General features: G+C 40.3%; 1 protein-coding gene across 6 annotated transcripts in view; it reads left to right on the forward strand.

The window, feature by feature from the left end:
- Positions 1-16128, forward strand: part of SLC20A2 (solute carrier family 20 member 2) — a 107299-nt gene that overhangs the window by 29489 nt on the left and 61682 nt on the right. Inside the window, exon 1 of one of the 6 annotated variants that reach the window (XM_004775709.3) lies at positions 2433-2797. The exons of the other annotated variants lie outside the window; for them this stretch is intronic. The gene's annotated coding sequence lies outside the window, so the exon portion shown is untranslated. Of the gene's footprint in view, positions 1-2432; positions 2798-16128 lie in introns of those variants that run through there. 6 annotated transcript variants of the gene reach the window in all.

A 16128-nucleotide genomic window follows, 5' to 3' on the forward strand; every position in this document is an offset into this window, starting at 1 on the left:
GTGTGGCTACTCTAGAGGGTTGATATCCAGGTGAATTGATTAATGCAAGTTCATAAAAACAGTTGTTTTTTATTTTGTTTCAATTGGATGGATCTGTTGCACTAAAGATCCCATAGATCACCATCTTCCGCTCACTTAGCGCTGCCTGTCCTGCCTCCCCCAATACCAAAAATTCATGCGAATGAATGGGGAGAATTTACCTTGCTTTTAATGATGCACACAGATTTTTCTCTACTGTCATAAGTATGCTTGGAACAAAAGTATAGGTGACTCTTAAATTATTTTCACTAATGAAAAGGAAGCCACAGAGTGACTAATGTAAATTGGAGGATACACTATTTTCTTTGGAATGTTTGGGTTCTTCCATTTTGGAACAGGTGTGGCCACTGTTGAAAGAAACAGTAGAGTCATACTCAGCATATTTGATACATGAGAAACTGGAAAACTGCTCAGCGTCCCCTGCCTTCCATTTAATGGATGTAGAATTCATCATATTGTTCCTCTGCAGTGCAAACTCCAGTGCCTCTAAGTAAACTCGGTTGTGTTTGCTTTTTCTTTCTGGTTTAGGGAAGAAATCATGTTTTTAGCTTAGAAACTCTTCTTCCGAACTGTGATTAATTAATCACAGTTATTAATCGGTTAAGGATTAATTGTGTCAAAAATAGCCTCACAATGTCTTCTTTTGCATCAAGACTTCCAGAATTGCTGTGGATCACTAAGAATTAGTTATAGTGATCTGCAGTTAGTCATCTTTAATGAGTGCCAACTTGTTTCCCTTTGGCATGGAGTAGATCGCCCACTTTGGCATGGAGTGGGAAATCACCTCCAGTGATTTTTGGCTTGGGGTGGTGGTGAGTGCACATCAACTACTGTCTCTTGGGCAGGGTGCGGGGTGGGCAGTGGAGAGCAAGTGCCCTTTACAGCTGGGCGGTAGAAGTGTAACCCCAGACTAGCAGCTAGTCGTTTTTGCGAGTGACCTGGAGAGAGGGTCCGTGCTGGTGGTTACCAGCTCATGCCACCAGGAGTCAAGCTGTTCACCACTTTGGGGGTTTGTGCTGTAGGTGGATAGTGTTTCATAAGGGCATAGTCAGGTCTTTTTTTTTTTTTAAGATTTTAAAAATTTATTTATTTGACAGAGATCACAAGTAGGCAGAGAAGCAGGCAGAGAGAGAGAGGAAGAGAAGCCGGCTTCCTGCTGAGCAGAGAGCCCAATGCGGAGCTGGATCCCAGGATCCTGGGATCATGACCTGAGCCAGAGGTAGAGGCTTTAACCCACTGAGCCACCCAGGCGCCCCAGCGTCAGGTCTTAAGGATCCGTGTTTCAGGATACCTGCCTGTGTTAGAGAGTCAAGGAGGGAGCTAGCCCCTGGAGCACAAACCTGGGATTTGGGAGTTGAACAGAAAAAAATAAAAATCTCTTGAATTCTAAACTGACACAACATTTTAAAATCAGGAAAACAAACAGCTCTAAAAAGATTTCTGGGATTTTAGCTCAATGGTTAATATGGAAGACATGTTCTAGAGCGGTTGGCGGGGGGTGGAATAATCCAGTGTTGATTCAGACTGAAACTTTGGACAAGTCATTGAATTTCCCTGTTTTACCCATCTGTTTAGAGAAAGGAGGGGGAGGGGGATAATTTCTCCCAGAGGTGTCTGGAGATTTGATTGATGTTTGAATATGTTTTGATATCTTTCATAAAGTGACCAAACCAAAGTATGTCATCAGAACTCGAATGTCTAAAACATACTAAATCTGAACCATCTTGAGTAGATGTTAAGCGGTTCTGTGGCTTTGATATAAGTTGTACTTATTAAGAAAGTGTATATATTTTAAAGAAAGTTCTATGTTACTTTCTTTTGAATGTCAGATGTGTGCTTGAGGTCTTTAGCTGTTAACTTGAGTTTCAGCGTGCCTTAGAAATGGTCAGTCACGGGGGGGGGGGGGGCGGGGGGGCAGCTTACCAGTTCCAGCCACCCCGGCAGTTAAATGCATTTCAAAAGTGCTTCTTGTCAGGGACGATGCCTTTTGCAAATATTTGAGATATATGTTCTCAGTTGTGATTTATTAGTGAACCTGTGTCCTTATAACAACTCCTTGGGAGGTGCAGAAGACAAACCCCGAAAGCAAGTAAGTAACATGAGCTCGTTCTATATCCAGAAAAAAGCTTTCATTGAAGGGTACTTACTGATAGACTTCTCAGTATGTCTATTTGATGCCTATTTAATTTCACATAGTACTGCATCTAGTCACGCTGTTTCAAGAATCTGACAGAATGTCCTTTTACTTTGCTTTTCCTTGTGAGGAGCAAACAGCACTGCCACCTTGTTGTCAAAGTTCTGTCTCATTTGAATGTGCTGAAAACTCAAGTGAATGCCTGTCGTGGAAAAGCGCTTACTCTTTCTCTTTGTCAGTACTTGCGGAAACATCTTAAAAGAAGTTTGTATTATTGGACTGAATTCAGTAATTAGCATAATCATGATGCTATGTATTGTTCCGCAGAGCACGCCCCTTGGCCAAATTTCCCATTAAGAGGACACCGATGTTGTCCTAGTGAATAAATCCCGGCACACATGATGCAAATCAGCGAGTTCCTGCCTGCTGCGCCGGTGCGGTTAATTTTAGCCAGGGTCTGTTCTATGAGTTGTAAAACTGTTTACCCAAGTAGAAGTTAGTAAGCTGAAATGTGACTTCTCGGCCTAATGTGATAGGATATCTATTTTAGACTGCAGACTGGGTTTATGGTCGGGAGAGCAGTCTTCTGAAGAATTGCGGCTCAGATTTCCTTTGAAAGTGCTTGTAAGTAGTGGGTGGATTTTTAAGATTTCTCTTTGTTCTTTTCTCCTTAAATCTTCCTTCAGTAATTTTTTATCCCTTGGGAAAATTGGAAACTTTGGGGTGGGGACTTGAGAGGATTCTAGGAACGGTGGCAAAGGTTTTTCTTTACGAGTATCCTACTGCAAGAAACCTGCCTTTTTCGGTTTTCCCAAGAGAAAGTATTTGATTCTTACTGTTTTATCTTTGCAGAAGCAGTCTGTAGATTATTTCTTATTTTATCTGTTAAAATATTCGATTAATGGAATGGTTGTCTCATTGAGCTTTATTTCTATGGTAACCTAAATCTTAGGGAAAAAAAAAAGTTAGAAGTGGATTCCTGTTAAACTTCCTGTGAGCCACGAGTTTATATGCAGAAATAATGCAAGAGTCATATATGTAACTTTGTAAAATGTATAGACAGACGGTTTTTATTTTTCTAAGAAGATTTTCTGTTTAAAAATAGACCTGTGTACCCCTAAAGAGAAGCACTTAAAAAAAAATAAGTTTAGGAGGAAGGCTTTACAAAGTAATTGAAAGCATCCTCTGGAAGATGGAGTTAGTTACCAAAATTAACGAAAGGTTATGAAATTTTTAAATCGTAATTGTTCTTAAAATTAACAAGTCATTGTCAATTTAAGTTCAGACCGAAGAAAACTAAAGATTTTAACATCAAGTATTGTTAATAAGATCTGAAGCACCTTGCTTAATTTGTTTGAGGTGTGTTTTAAGTCAGAGTATACCTAACTTCATGCCAAACAACGTGCTTATAACAGAGAACCAGGGAGGACATTTTTTAAAATCAGTTAACACATAAATTGTATCACCTATAGGAATATTGGTTTTACTGAAACAATTCTAATAGGTCGCCTACTAGTTGCTTCCCAGGCATCCATGTCTGTATCAACGCTGTGAGCAAGGAGGGAGGCATTCCCTCAAATGCCATTTTCCCAGTTTGCAAGCTTTATTCAAAGACTTCTTTGTTATTATGTATTGTCTGATTTAAAATCCAAATGACCTAAGGTGTCAACAATGAAAGGAAATGTTTCAGTGGTACATTTAGTAGGAAAAGAATGTAAGAAGGGAAAACAGAACTGAGTTCTTGAGCTATTTTTAGAAAGCAGCTCCTATTAAAACTTGTTTTTTGTTGAGCCAAAGAGAAATTTACAGTCCAGATTCATTGTAATTATAACAGCAAAGTCTGTAATACAACTTAAGTAGTAAATGGGACTTTGTTCCAGTATTTGCTTCATAATACATACTTCCATCGGAAGACAGTAAACGGGTGTTATTCTTACTTTTAATTGTCACCTAGGCTCCGTGAGCATCTAAGTGGAGTGTTTGTAAAGGTGCACTGTTGGTACGTTTGGTACTAGATGGTTTTCAAGCTGTTATTCATTCCCTCCACTGTCCTTCAGTCCTGTAGAAAAGAAAAGCTGTTCAAAATGTATCCACTTTTAACAATTTAACAGAAAGAAGCTTCCATAGGTATTTTTACTAGAGGAAGTGTGTGTTCTTCTAGGAGTTGCTAAAATGCTCATAAACACTTTCAGAGTGTCCCTTTTAGTGATTTATGTGCTGTGAGAGCCTGATACAGGTGAATGAAAGGGGAGATCGTTTAATGATTTAAGCGTCAGTGTGGGAATTTCTTGCGTTCGCTGGGCGGGTGGTTCTCTTCACTCCTTCTTCTCTTGTGTGCCTGATGGAGTGATACTAGTTATGGTTCCCTCATGAGTAGAGTCCCTGTTGACTAGTTAGGACCTTGGGTATGACCCATCACAGTGAGCTCAGCTCAAGGTAACAGGTGAGGGGTCCAGATGCTGAGCAGCCCAGGCAGCTGTGGGGCCTGCAGATAGAGCCCAGCAGCTCACAGTTCCGCGCATGTGCTGTGCACACCTGCACCTTCCATCACCATCGCCCTCCCTGCGCTTGGCTTTGTGCATTTCTGTCCTCCAGCCCTGTTTAAGCTGCTTTCCCTGGCAGCCTGACCCCCTCCTAGCCCTCTGCCTCTTAAAATAGTTATAGAACCAGAGGCTCTGACAGAGTGGCTCCTGCTTGCAGTAGATTTATTTTAATGTTCCTCTATTCCTAAAGAATTAGTGTTCTGCACTGAAGCTTTGAGAGATTTTTCAGGGAAGCAAAGAGGCTTTTCTGTTGGGGGTGGGGGTCTTCTTCATTCACATGAGGCTTTCAATAGGTAACTGGACTGTGCGGTTATATGGGAACTTATATTATCTAACAGGTTGCCTTTTGGTTTGGAGCTGAATGCAAGTGCACAGTGATCACATCTCTAGAATGTTCTCTTTCAAAAGGAAATTTTGTAGGAATAGTCTTTGTGATACTGAATTTCAGCTCTTTTTATCTAAAACGAAAGGAACAGTGCACAGAGGGACGCCTTGAGCTCTGGCTGTCTTGTACACAAATAGATGGTAATAGGATTGGGCCCTCTGCTGGAATTCTGATTTCTCCTGGAAATACTGGCACTGCTGTTATTATTTAGCACGTGTTAAGCACCCCCAGAGCACATACAATGCACAAAGACAGCATAGTTCCTACTCGCAGAGGACTCACGTGCCGAAATTAGGCACTACACAGAGACTGGCCCCCAACACCATATACTAAGTAAACTGGCAGAAGGGGCGCCTGGGTGGCTCAGTGGATTAAGCCTCTGCCTTCAGCTCAGGTCATGATCCCAGTGTCCTGGGATCGAGCCCCGCATTGGGCTCTCCACTCAGCAGGGAGCCTGCTTCCTCCTCTCTCTCTGCCTGCTTCTGTGATCTCTGTCTGTCAAATAAATAAATAAAATATTAAAAAAAAAAAAACCTGCAGAAACCATAATATGAAAGGGAAGAAAAGGAAAACAAAATGGAGAGGGGAGGGTTGGGGGTAGCTTGCGGGGTAGTTTTCAGATTGTCTGGGCTTTTGCCAAACAGGACAAACTACAGTGCCCCTCAGGGTGCTCCCTCCCTTTCTCTTTCAGCAGCTGTGGAAGTGATGGAGATAATGAGAGTGACCCCAGCAACCAGAACCCTGTTAGAATTCCCAACGAAAGGGAGGAGATTCACTAGTTTCTCTGCACCTAGAATGCTCATATGAAGGAGGTAAACTTAGTGTCTTATAAAAGGCAATGAATGTAGGAAACCTCTTTCCCAATATAACGGTATTTGGATAGAAATCTGAATTTGCATTCCAGATTTTTTTCTTGCCTCCTGAACTGATAGGCACTTGAACTAGTACCTTAACCCTGCACTGGGTTAGGGTGTTGAGTCACCTGTTGAATTAGAGAAGTGCTTTGAGCTTCTCAGAAGAAAGGCATTAGGAAGGTCACCTAAGCATTACTGCAGCTCATAAAGGAGTCAGAAGAACATGAATCAAAAGTAAGACAAACTTTGGGTATTGGGGATTAATAAATAGGAATACACTTTATTAATCTGTGAGTCATTTTTCCCTTTATATGCAGTCTCAGCCAGTCTCTGACCAAGGTTCCGGGTCTAGTTCATAGCTCCCCATCTAAGAGACTTGGAGAAGTCTCAACAAAGAGCCTCACAAAATGATTAAAGGGTTGAAAAATGATATCTATAATAAGATGTTAGGAAACATCTATTATTTAGCCTGGAGGGAAAGAAATGACCAGGGGACTGTTGAATTGGTATTCAAGTAAGTATATGCCTCAGAACCGAGGAATGGTGACCAACTAGTATCTATTTCCATTGAGAATATAAGGGTTCAGTCCTGCAAAGGTTAGGTTAGAACCGTGGTCTTCACAGTGCAGTGCTGGTTCTCAGCATCGCCTCCTCCTGGGAGCTTGTGAGAAATGCGCCCTGGCAGGCCTCACCCAAGATCTATGGATTCAGCAACCACCAGGACAGGGCCCAGCAGTCTCTGTTTTGACAAACCCCAGCAAGTGATTCTGCTACACACTAATGTTGGAGGACCACTAGATGACATACAAAGCCAGGTTTTAGAAAATGGAGAATTTTAGTACTGGACAATGTAAGCCTTTTGATGGAAGTCATCTAAAGATAGGTCTATATTTGTATGTTTTTGATATTCTCTCTGCAGTCTAGAGATAAATGTCCTCTCAAAGTCCCTTCTAGCCCTGACTTTGTTCTGGATTTCCTCTGTCACTTTGAGAAGATTAATAATTAACCAGGAAAATTTTGCAATTACTTTTCTGAACTCAGTAATTAAGACAGTGCCCATTTCAAATGAGAATCAGATGAGAAAATGTGATGCTACTGTTGTATTATCAGATAACATCACAGTGTTGTTCAGTAGACGCCCTCCTCCCCTTGTGACTTTTTACCGCCCCCTGAAGGGGAATTTGGGCAGAGGTCAAAACAAGGAACATTCGCTGGTGATCATTTTGTGTCACAGGCTGCTGGCTGGGTGGGTCACTTTGTTTCTTCATGAAGCCTAGGTCAGCAGATAGGTGGCTCTCGGGGAAGTTTGACCGTACCCCATTTTCCCTACTGTGTCCCTTCTGCAAGAGAACTTTGTCCGTGAGCTGTTCTGTCACCTGCGGGAATGCTGTGCCTCATCCCTGCCATGGCAAATTCCATCTGACACCCTAGGTGTAGGGGCAAAGCCGGAGGACCTGAAGAGAACGCAATCATGGGCTCATGTTAGCAGTTTGGAGGGTCTCTACTAGAGGTGAAGGGTGGTGACCTGTTTCATCCTGACGTTTTTAGATCCTCAGCAGTCTGTGGTACTGCTAGGCACTTAGTGCAATTGAATGGTTAATTACTCAGTCAAATGGTCAAGGCCACAGGGCGCTCTGTTCCCTCCTGTGTAATACATTATCCAGAGTTAGGAAGGTGGCAGTTCTTCCCTTCCCGTTCAAAATAGTTATTCCTCCTTAGAGTCCCTCTACTCTTTGCGCTTTTGCCTGATGGAATCGTCTTGGATTGAAAACACAAACTACTGAGAGTGTGTCTGTTTGTTAAACTTTGTGTAGCATTTTGTACCATAAAAGCTTTATGTGGTCCTAACGAAGCATTCTCAGAGGGCGTGTTTTGCCGGTGCTGCTTGAAAAGTGTCACACAAGTGGCACACTGCTATCTCCAAAGAAGACATGCTCCGTCTTGGCCAGGATACTGTGCGCTCATTTTTTAGCTCTTAGAAATGGGATAGGTAGAATGCTTGGCTTTTATAACTAAAGCTAATTACACATTTGCAGAGTATTAAGAGTTCCTTGAAGTGAGAAAAGACAAGTGAGGGCATCCTGGCTGGAACTCCAGTTTGCCTCGTAGTGGGAGACAGAGGCGTAAAGGTGGCGAGTGTATATAGCAGGGTTGCCCGGTCTGCAGACCTGGCTGTGTTTGAAAATACTGACCTCCCCGATGGGAAGCTGCATGCCCTGTTACTTTCTCCTTCTGTGTCCATTTAAAAGTATGAAATCTTGGGGCGCGTGGGTGGCTCAGTGGGTTAAAGCCCCTTCCTTCGGCTCAGGTCATGATCCCAGGGTCCTGGGATGGAGCCCCACATCCGGCTCTCTGCTCCGCGGGGAGCCTGCTTCCTCCTCTCTGTCTGCCTGCCTCTCTGCCTACTTATAATCTCTATCTGTCAAATAAATAAATAAAATCTTTAAAAAAAGTATGAAATCCTGACGAGATAGCTATATCTCCTAAATCCAGAGGCAGAGACCACTGATTTTTAACACACCCTGAAGTGGTCTGAATATTAAAATGCTCTCTTTAAAACCAGTGAGCTCTCAATAACTGTAAACCCAATAGAAAATTCAAATGTTTGGTTGGTTTGGTTCTTACTGATCGCAGACAACAGGCTGTTTTCATTTCTATACAAAGAGAAATTACTAAGGAGTCATTCCCTTTGGCATTTCACCCTGGCAATAATAATTTTGTTTTTAAAATCAAGATTATACGGGGCGCCTGGGTGGCTCAGTGGGTTAGGCCGCTGCCTTCGGCTCAGGTCATGATCTCGGGGTCCTGGGATCGAGTCCCGCATCGGGCTCTCTGCTGAGTGGGGAGCCTGCTTCCCTCTCTCTCTCTCTGCCTGCCTCTCCATCTACTTGTGATTTCTCTCTGTCAAATAAATAAATAAAATCTTTAAAAAAAAAAAAAAGATTATATTGAGTCCACATATGTTTCATTAAAAATGAGAGTGGGTAAATGGCTTGGGATAAACCTTTTTTATTATAGTTCTTCAGTCCAAAAAAATTAAACTTGAAGAGAAAGAAGGGGGAAAAATCTCCTTTGCTTATTATTAGACTACTAGAGAATTACTGACCTAATGTGTCAATAAAACATCCCCAGAAACAACCTAATAAGGTACTAGTTAAATAATTTATGGTGTTGCCACATAATGCAACTCTGTGCAGCCATTTAAAATGATGGCATTCCGGGTGGGTGGGAGGTTGGGGTACCAGGTGGTGGGTATTATAGAGGGCACGGATTGCATGGAGCACTGGGTGTGGTGCAAAAATAATGAATACTGTTATGCCGAAAATAAATTAAAAATTTTTTTAAAAGCAAAAAAAAAAAAAAGTAATCATAATTTAGATTTTTGTTTCAACATTTGTCATTTGTCATTTCAAATACTAATATACTCAAAACTAAGTTCTACCTTAAAAAAAGAAAAGCTACTAACTTTCCCATTAAATAAATGATTTATTCCAAAAAAAATAAAACAATGGCATTCCGTCTGAAATGAGTGAACCTTGCAGGTTCACAAAATACATATGTATAACCATTTTCCAACTGGAAGGCAATTTTTAATGGTCTAATGGCTTCATTTTCTTTTTTTAAAAGGAAGGTACTTGTATGTACATGAAAAAAAAGAATGCTGTGCACCAAATTAAGCAATGGTTATTTCAAGGAGGTGAGCTGATAGACGATTTTTCCTCCTCCTTTTTTGGCTACCTATATGTTAGATTTTTTTTTTTCAATGAGCATGTATTATGTAATAATGAAAAGTTTCATTTCAAAACATGACTATGATAATTCATTTTGATTTTGACTTTTGTATTTTATTTAATTTGGCAGTGGCCTGCCAGTGGCTTATGTAAGTAATGTGTACTCCAGTGGATAATACCGGTACACCAAAATGTCCACAAAACAATGGTTATTATTCAGTGGTGAGCGAGGAGCATTTTTCTTTGTTTTACTTTCTTTTGTTTTTCCCAGATTTTTTTATATGAATGTGTATTATTTTTATAATGGGAAAAGTTGGCTTATTTTTAAGGCAGAGACTTGAGACCTTGGTCCTTGGGGAAGAGACCCACATAAAATGATGCATGGCAATTATTGACAAAGGATAATTTTGTGAATTCTGCAGTATAAAAGGTATTCACCAAAGGTCTGCTTTCACTACTCATGGTAGTGGATGTTCAATGAACTCTAATATGACCTCAAATTGAATAAGATCTCAGGCTCAGTATTATTTAAAGGAAAGGAGTTGTGAATCTAGCACATTTTTAAGTCATTAAAATATTACTTTATGGCAGGATTATTCATTTAAATTTTGTAAGGGACCATCATTCTTGATCTTATATATAAAGTAGTGGATGGTGGAACCATATGTTGTAAAGCTCAGAGAACATTTTGAGTGACAGTGATGAGGGGTGATGGAAAGAGCAAGCCACCTAGCTAGTGTTTCCAAAGCCCTTCTCTTTGCAGTATCAAAGTGTATCTCACCAGTGTTTATTAAAAGTGACAGTATTTTAAGACAGTACCGGCTCCCTCAATTATTTCTGCCAAATGCTGCTAGGATGTTCTTGTGGCCTTAATCAGAAGGTTATTTGGGGTAACTCTTTAGTACTAGTGGCAGTTGATTTAAGAAAATCGTGAGCAAAAAGAGTTGGCCTCCCTTTTAGCTCGTTTTATGTGGTAACGCGTGAGAATAAGTCCTTTTGGTGGTTATTTAAAGGTGTCTCTTTGAAGTGTCTTCCTAAGTCTGGGCCTAAATGAGTAGAATCTGTCACCAGGTTTTCTTGGAGGTAGAGGTCTAGATTGAGACTGTATTGAAGCCACTCTCAATGGGACTGATACCTTGAGAAACCATAAGAAATCTGGTAGCATGCGTGTACTGCCATGTTTTGGCCTAGTCTTCCTTTCAGGACCTTCGTTACTCATAGAAGAGTATTTCCTGGAATACTTGGAACTAAGAAAGCTGGTTTTTCAAGTTTCCTTCTTACCATCTTTGACCCTTATAAGGAGTGCTCTCCTTGCCAGCCCCTTCTGTATTTCTTTACCATCTTGCCTCTCTTCTGTAGTTGTAAGGTAGGAAGAATCATGTCATTCCTCTCTGCACTGTTGGCTCCTCAGGAAAGTAAAGACACCTCCCACATGGGTTTATTTTCATTTCTTCTGGGGAAGGAAGGAGAGAAAGAGATGTTGGGGAACAGTTTAACCCCAGTAAGTCACGCAGTGGACTAAGGGCTGCCGCCAGTGAGATCTGAGATCACCACATTGGATGTCCTCACCGGCAGGCAAGTCCCAGCCCTCCTCACACGGGGTCAGCTCGGATGTGTGACATGCCACATGCGTATCAAGGTAGAAAAAAATACGTGGTTACAGTTTGATTGGTGGAATGCTTTGCGGGTTGAGTGGCTCAAAGCAAGAAAGAGAATAGCTTTTTAAAAGCGTTAAAACAGATAAAAATATTTCTAGACTATATTCTGAGATTCTGAGACTCTAGACCAAGTTAGAAAACGTAGAAAAACTCTCTGGTTGCTGTCAAGAGAAAGGGTGGCTTTAGGAAGAGAGAGGGGAGACTGGATCTCAGCTTAAAGATTTGGACCGAGTTTATTTTCTTCCCTTTTATTTTTTCATTTGTTCATTCATTTTTTGGTTTTGTTTGGTTTTGCCTTTAAAGATTAAAACTGGAAGTAGGAGGATATGAATGCTCTCAGCATAGTAAAGTGGTTAGGAGTTACAGATGAGCTTATCTATTATTATAAATGTTTTAAAAAGAAGTGATTGCTTAAGACTTGACTTGGAACTAAAGTGGCAGCTAGTGCAGGAAGAGAGAATGCTGGGATATTCTGTCACTTTCTGCCTCAGCCTGCTATGCAGACTTAGTCTTCCTGGGAACCTAGAGGGTAGGTTGTCCGGCCAAGCACCTTCTGTCAGACCTGATTTTTGCCATCTCTTCCTTTGTTTACTTTTTTTTTTTTTTTAAAGATTTTCCTTGATCTTTAAATCACAGTGTCTTCAGGCTCTTTGAGACTTGTCAGTAAAAATTAAATGATCTGGAATTTTTATTTGAAAAAAAATGACTTAAAGCTTAATCCAGAAGAAACTTCTGATCAGGGATAAAAACTTGATATTGTCATATGAACTATTAAGTATTATAGTGATACATTTTTTAAAGTTTAGTTTTCATTTTATTGCATTCTGAGAGGAAATGACCCTCAATTGGCAATAGTATAATGAGAAAGTTTTTGTTTTATGTCTCCTCATTAAATATTAAGTAGTAAACTTCTAAGAACTCAAATGATCTAATTGGATCCAACTATGCAAGAGCAATACAGGTATAGAAGTATCTTTTTTTAAGGACAAATCATGGCCACTTCAACAAATACTATATATTGTAAAATTCACTTTTTCTGGTGACACTATAGTTCTGTGAGTTTTTACACAAACTCAGGGTTTTGTGAGCACCAGCACATACAGAGTAAATAATAATTAAAACGCCCCAGAGGTTACCTTTTTGCTGCCCCTTTGCATTCAGACCTTCCTGCCATCATTTGATGAAAGGTGAAATTCTAACTAGTTAAGGGAGTTTATGCACAGCCTTTGACCAGTTAAGTGGCTTTGGGTGATTCTCAGGAAGCCAGACTAAAATGGGAAAACAAGGGAGAAAAAAATCTGAGCAGGGACATAAACAGCTATATACTGTGTGGAAAGTAGACTTCACAGATTTACATCAGGCAAATAAACAGATACCAGGAACAAAACCTCTGGGAGCTGGGAATATCAGTAACCAGAATATTCTACAAGATGTTACCTAAAATGTCCAGTTTTCAATGAAAATTATGAGACAACTAAAGAAACAGGAAATTGTGACAGCTACATAGGAGAAATAATAGAGTCTGCTTTTGAGGGGGCCCATTTATTGAATAAAGCAGACAAAAACTTTATTTTTAAAAAAGATTTTTTAATTTATTTATGTCAGAGAGTGAGAGAGAGAACACAAGCACGGGGAGTGGCAAGCAGAGCACACAGAACAGGCAAAGGGAGAAGCAGACTCCACGCTGAGCAAGGAGCCCAGTGATGTGGAACTCAATCCCAGGACCCTAGATCATGACCTGAGCCGAAGGCAGATGCTTAACTGACTGAGCCACCCAGGCATCCCAAAACAAAGACTTTAAAGCAGATATTATAAATATATTCAAAGATTTAAAGAAACCATTCTTAAAGAATTAAAGAAAGATACGGTGGCAGTGGATCATCAACTAGGGACTATTTTTAAAAGAGATAGAAATGATAAAGAGCCAAATGCAGATATGATACCAAAAACACAAGCAATAGAAGTGAAAATAGATAAAATGGAGCACATCAACATTAAAAGTTTCTGAACAACAAAGGACACAATCAGTAGAATAAAAAGGCAACCTTTGCAAGGGGAGAAAGTATTTTACAAATCATTTATCTAATAAGGGGTTAGTATCAGAATACATAAAGAACTCATACAACTCAACAGCCAAGAGCAACTCAATTTAAAAATAGGTAGAGGAAGTGTATAAACCTGGCGATTCACAGACCTGTACCCCTGGGGATAAAAATATATTATATGTTTATAAAAAATAAAAATAAATTTAAAAAAATGGGTAGAGGATTTGATAGACATTTCTCCAAAGAAGACATACAGATGGCCAACAAGCCCATGAAAAGATCCTAAACATCACTAATCATTATAGAAATGCAAATGAGAACCACTATGAGATATCACCTCATACCCATTAGAATGGCTGCTGTTAAAAAACAAAAGCAAAATAACAAGTGTCGGTGAGGATGTGAAGAAATTGAAGATTTATACCTTGTGGGAAATATAAAATGGTGTGGCTGCTATGCCAAACAGTATGGTAGTTTCTCAAAAAATTAAAAACAGAATTACCACATGACCCAGCAATTCCACTTCTGCATATGCACCCAAAAGAACTGAAAGCTGCAGAGACTTGGAGAGATATCTGTACACCCATTTAGTTTAATTTAATTTAATTTAATTACCTATCTTTATTTTTAGGGAGGGAGAGAAAAAGGGGAGGGGCAAGAGAGAAAATGAGAGAGAATTTTAAACAGGATTTATGCCCAGCACAGAGCTCAACGTGGGTCTCAGTCTCACAACCCTGGGATCATGACCTGAGCCTAAATCAAGAGTTGGACACTTAACTGACTGAGACCACCCAGGCACCACTGTATATCCATTTTAATAGTCTTATTCATAGTAGCCAAAAAGGGGAAGCAAACCAAATGTCCATCACTGGATGAGTAAACAAAATGTGGTATATCCATACAGTGGAATATTATTCAGTCTGTTAAAAGGAAGGAAATTTTGACACATGATACAGCATGGATGAACTTTGAAGACATTATGCCAAGTGAGAAAAGGCAGCCACAGAAGCACACTGATCTCACTCATGTGGATGTACCTAAAGTAGTCAAACTCATAGAGACAGAATTTAAACATGGAGGCGATGCTTGGGTGGCTCAGTTGGTTAAGCAACTGCCTTCAGCTAGGTCATGATCCTGGAATCCTAGGATCGAGTCCCACATCAGACTTCCCTGCTCAGCAGGGAGTCTGCTTCTCACTCTGACCTCCTTCTCATGTGCGCGCTCTCTCTCAAATAAATAAATAAATCTTTAAAAAAATTTTTTAACATGGAAATACTAAAATTGAAAACTATTAAAAAAATGAAAACTCTGGGGCACCTGGGTGGCTCAGGGGGTTAAAGCCTCTGCCTTCAGCTCAGGTCATGGTCCCAGGGTCTTGGGATTGAGCCCTGCATCAGGCTCTCTGCTCAGCAGGGAGCCTGCTTTCCCCCCACCCTCTCTCTGCCTGCCTCTCTGCCTACTTGTGATCTCTGTCAAATAAATAAATAAAATCTTTAAAAAAAAGAAAAGAAAACTCACTAGAGGGCTCAATAGTAGATTTAGGTTGTCAGAAGAAAGAATCCACGAACTTGAATAGAGAGCCATGGAGATAATGCAGTCTGAAGAATGGAAAGAATGACAAAAGAGCGTACAGAATCTCAGAAAAATATAGGTTACCATTAAGTGGACAAGAAGTAGAAGAGAGAAAGAAAGAGGCGGAAAAATATTCAAAGACGTAATGACTTACAACTTTCCCAATTTGATGAAAACCACTAAGCTACACATCCAAGATGCTTGACAGACTGTTGCTTGACTGATGAGGGTAAGCATGAAGAGATCCACACCCAGACATGGAGTCAAAATTTTGAAAGACAGAAAGATGCAGAAAGTAGCAAGAGAGAACTGACTCAGTTATAGGGGACCTGCAAGAAGAGTAACACCTGACTTCTCATGAAAAACAGTGGGGGCCAGATGGCTGCGAGAGGCCATGTTAAAGTGCTGACAGAGTCCGCCCTGCAAAACTGTCTTTCAAAAGCAAAGGCAAAATGAAAATATTTCCAAGTAAATGAAAACAGAATCCATTGCTACCAGATCTGCCTTACAAGAAATACTAAAGGAGGTTCACTAGGCTGAAAGAAAGTGACACTAGAGAGTAATTGAAATACGCATACACACACATGCGCGCACGCATGCACACACGCACACACGAGCTCCAATAGAGGCAACTAAGTGGGTCATGACCAAAGACCATATAGTTATGTACTTCTTCTTTCTTCTCATAACTGATTTCAAACACCAAGGAGCAGCTTATACCCAGTTGCTTTCTAGTGATTATAATACAGCTCTTCATGTTCACATCAAGGCGTCCTCCCAAGCTCCCAAGTTTTCTAAAGGGAAGACTGAGCCAAAGGAAGCCAGTGACTTGCCCAGGAAAGTTTATCTCAAGTCATTCATAAGGACATAAGTAGCAGGAGCACTCTCAGAATCAGGAGATAATATTCAAAGACATCTTAAAAACTTATCTCTCTGATATTTTTAAACTGCTATTTTCATCATTCTTTGAAGGTGATGTCAAGCAAATGCTTATGGTTTCTTAATTTAGTAAAAAGATTTCAATTTTGGTTGTCTCCGTGAGAGATATGGAAAATGTCCTAGATTTCCACCCGACTTCCTGACCAGATGAACGATTTTTTGAACTTACTGCCTTGTTTAGACTGTTTATACCACTAATTTGGGTGGAACTGAATCACGTTTGCAGAC

Source organism: Mustela putorius, unplaced genomic scaffold, assembly GCF_011764305.1.
Source record: "Mustela putorius furo isolate JIRA1106 unplaced genomic scaffold, ASM1176430v1.1 tig00003976_pilon_pilon_pilon, whole genome shotgun sequence".
Taxonomy (NCBI): Eukaryota; Metazoa; Chordata; class Mammalia; order Carnivora; family Mustelidae; genus Mustela; species Mustela putorius.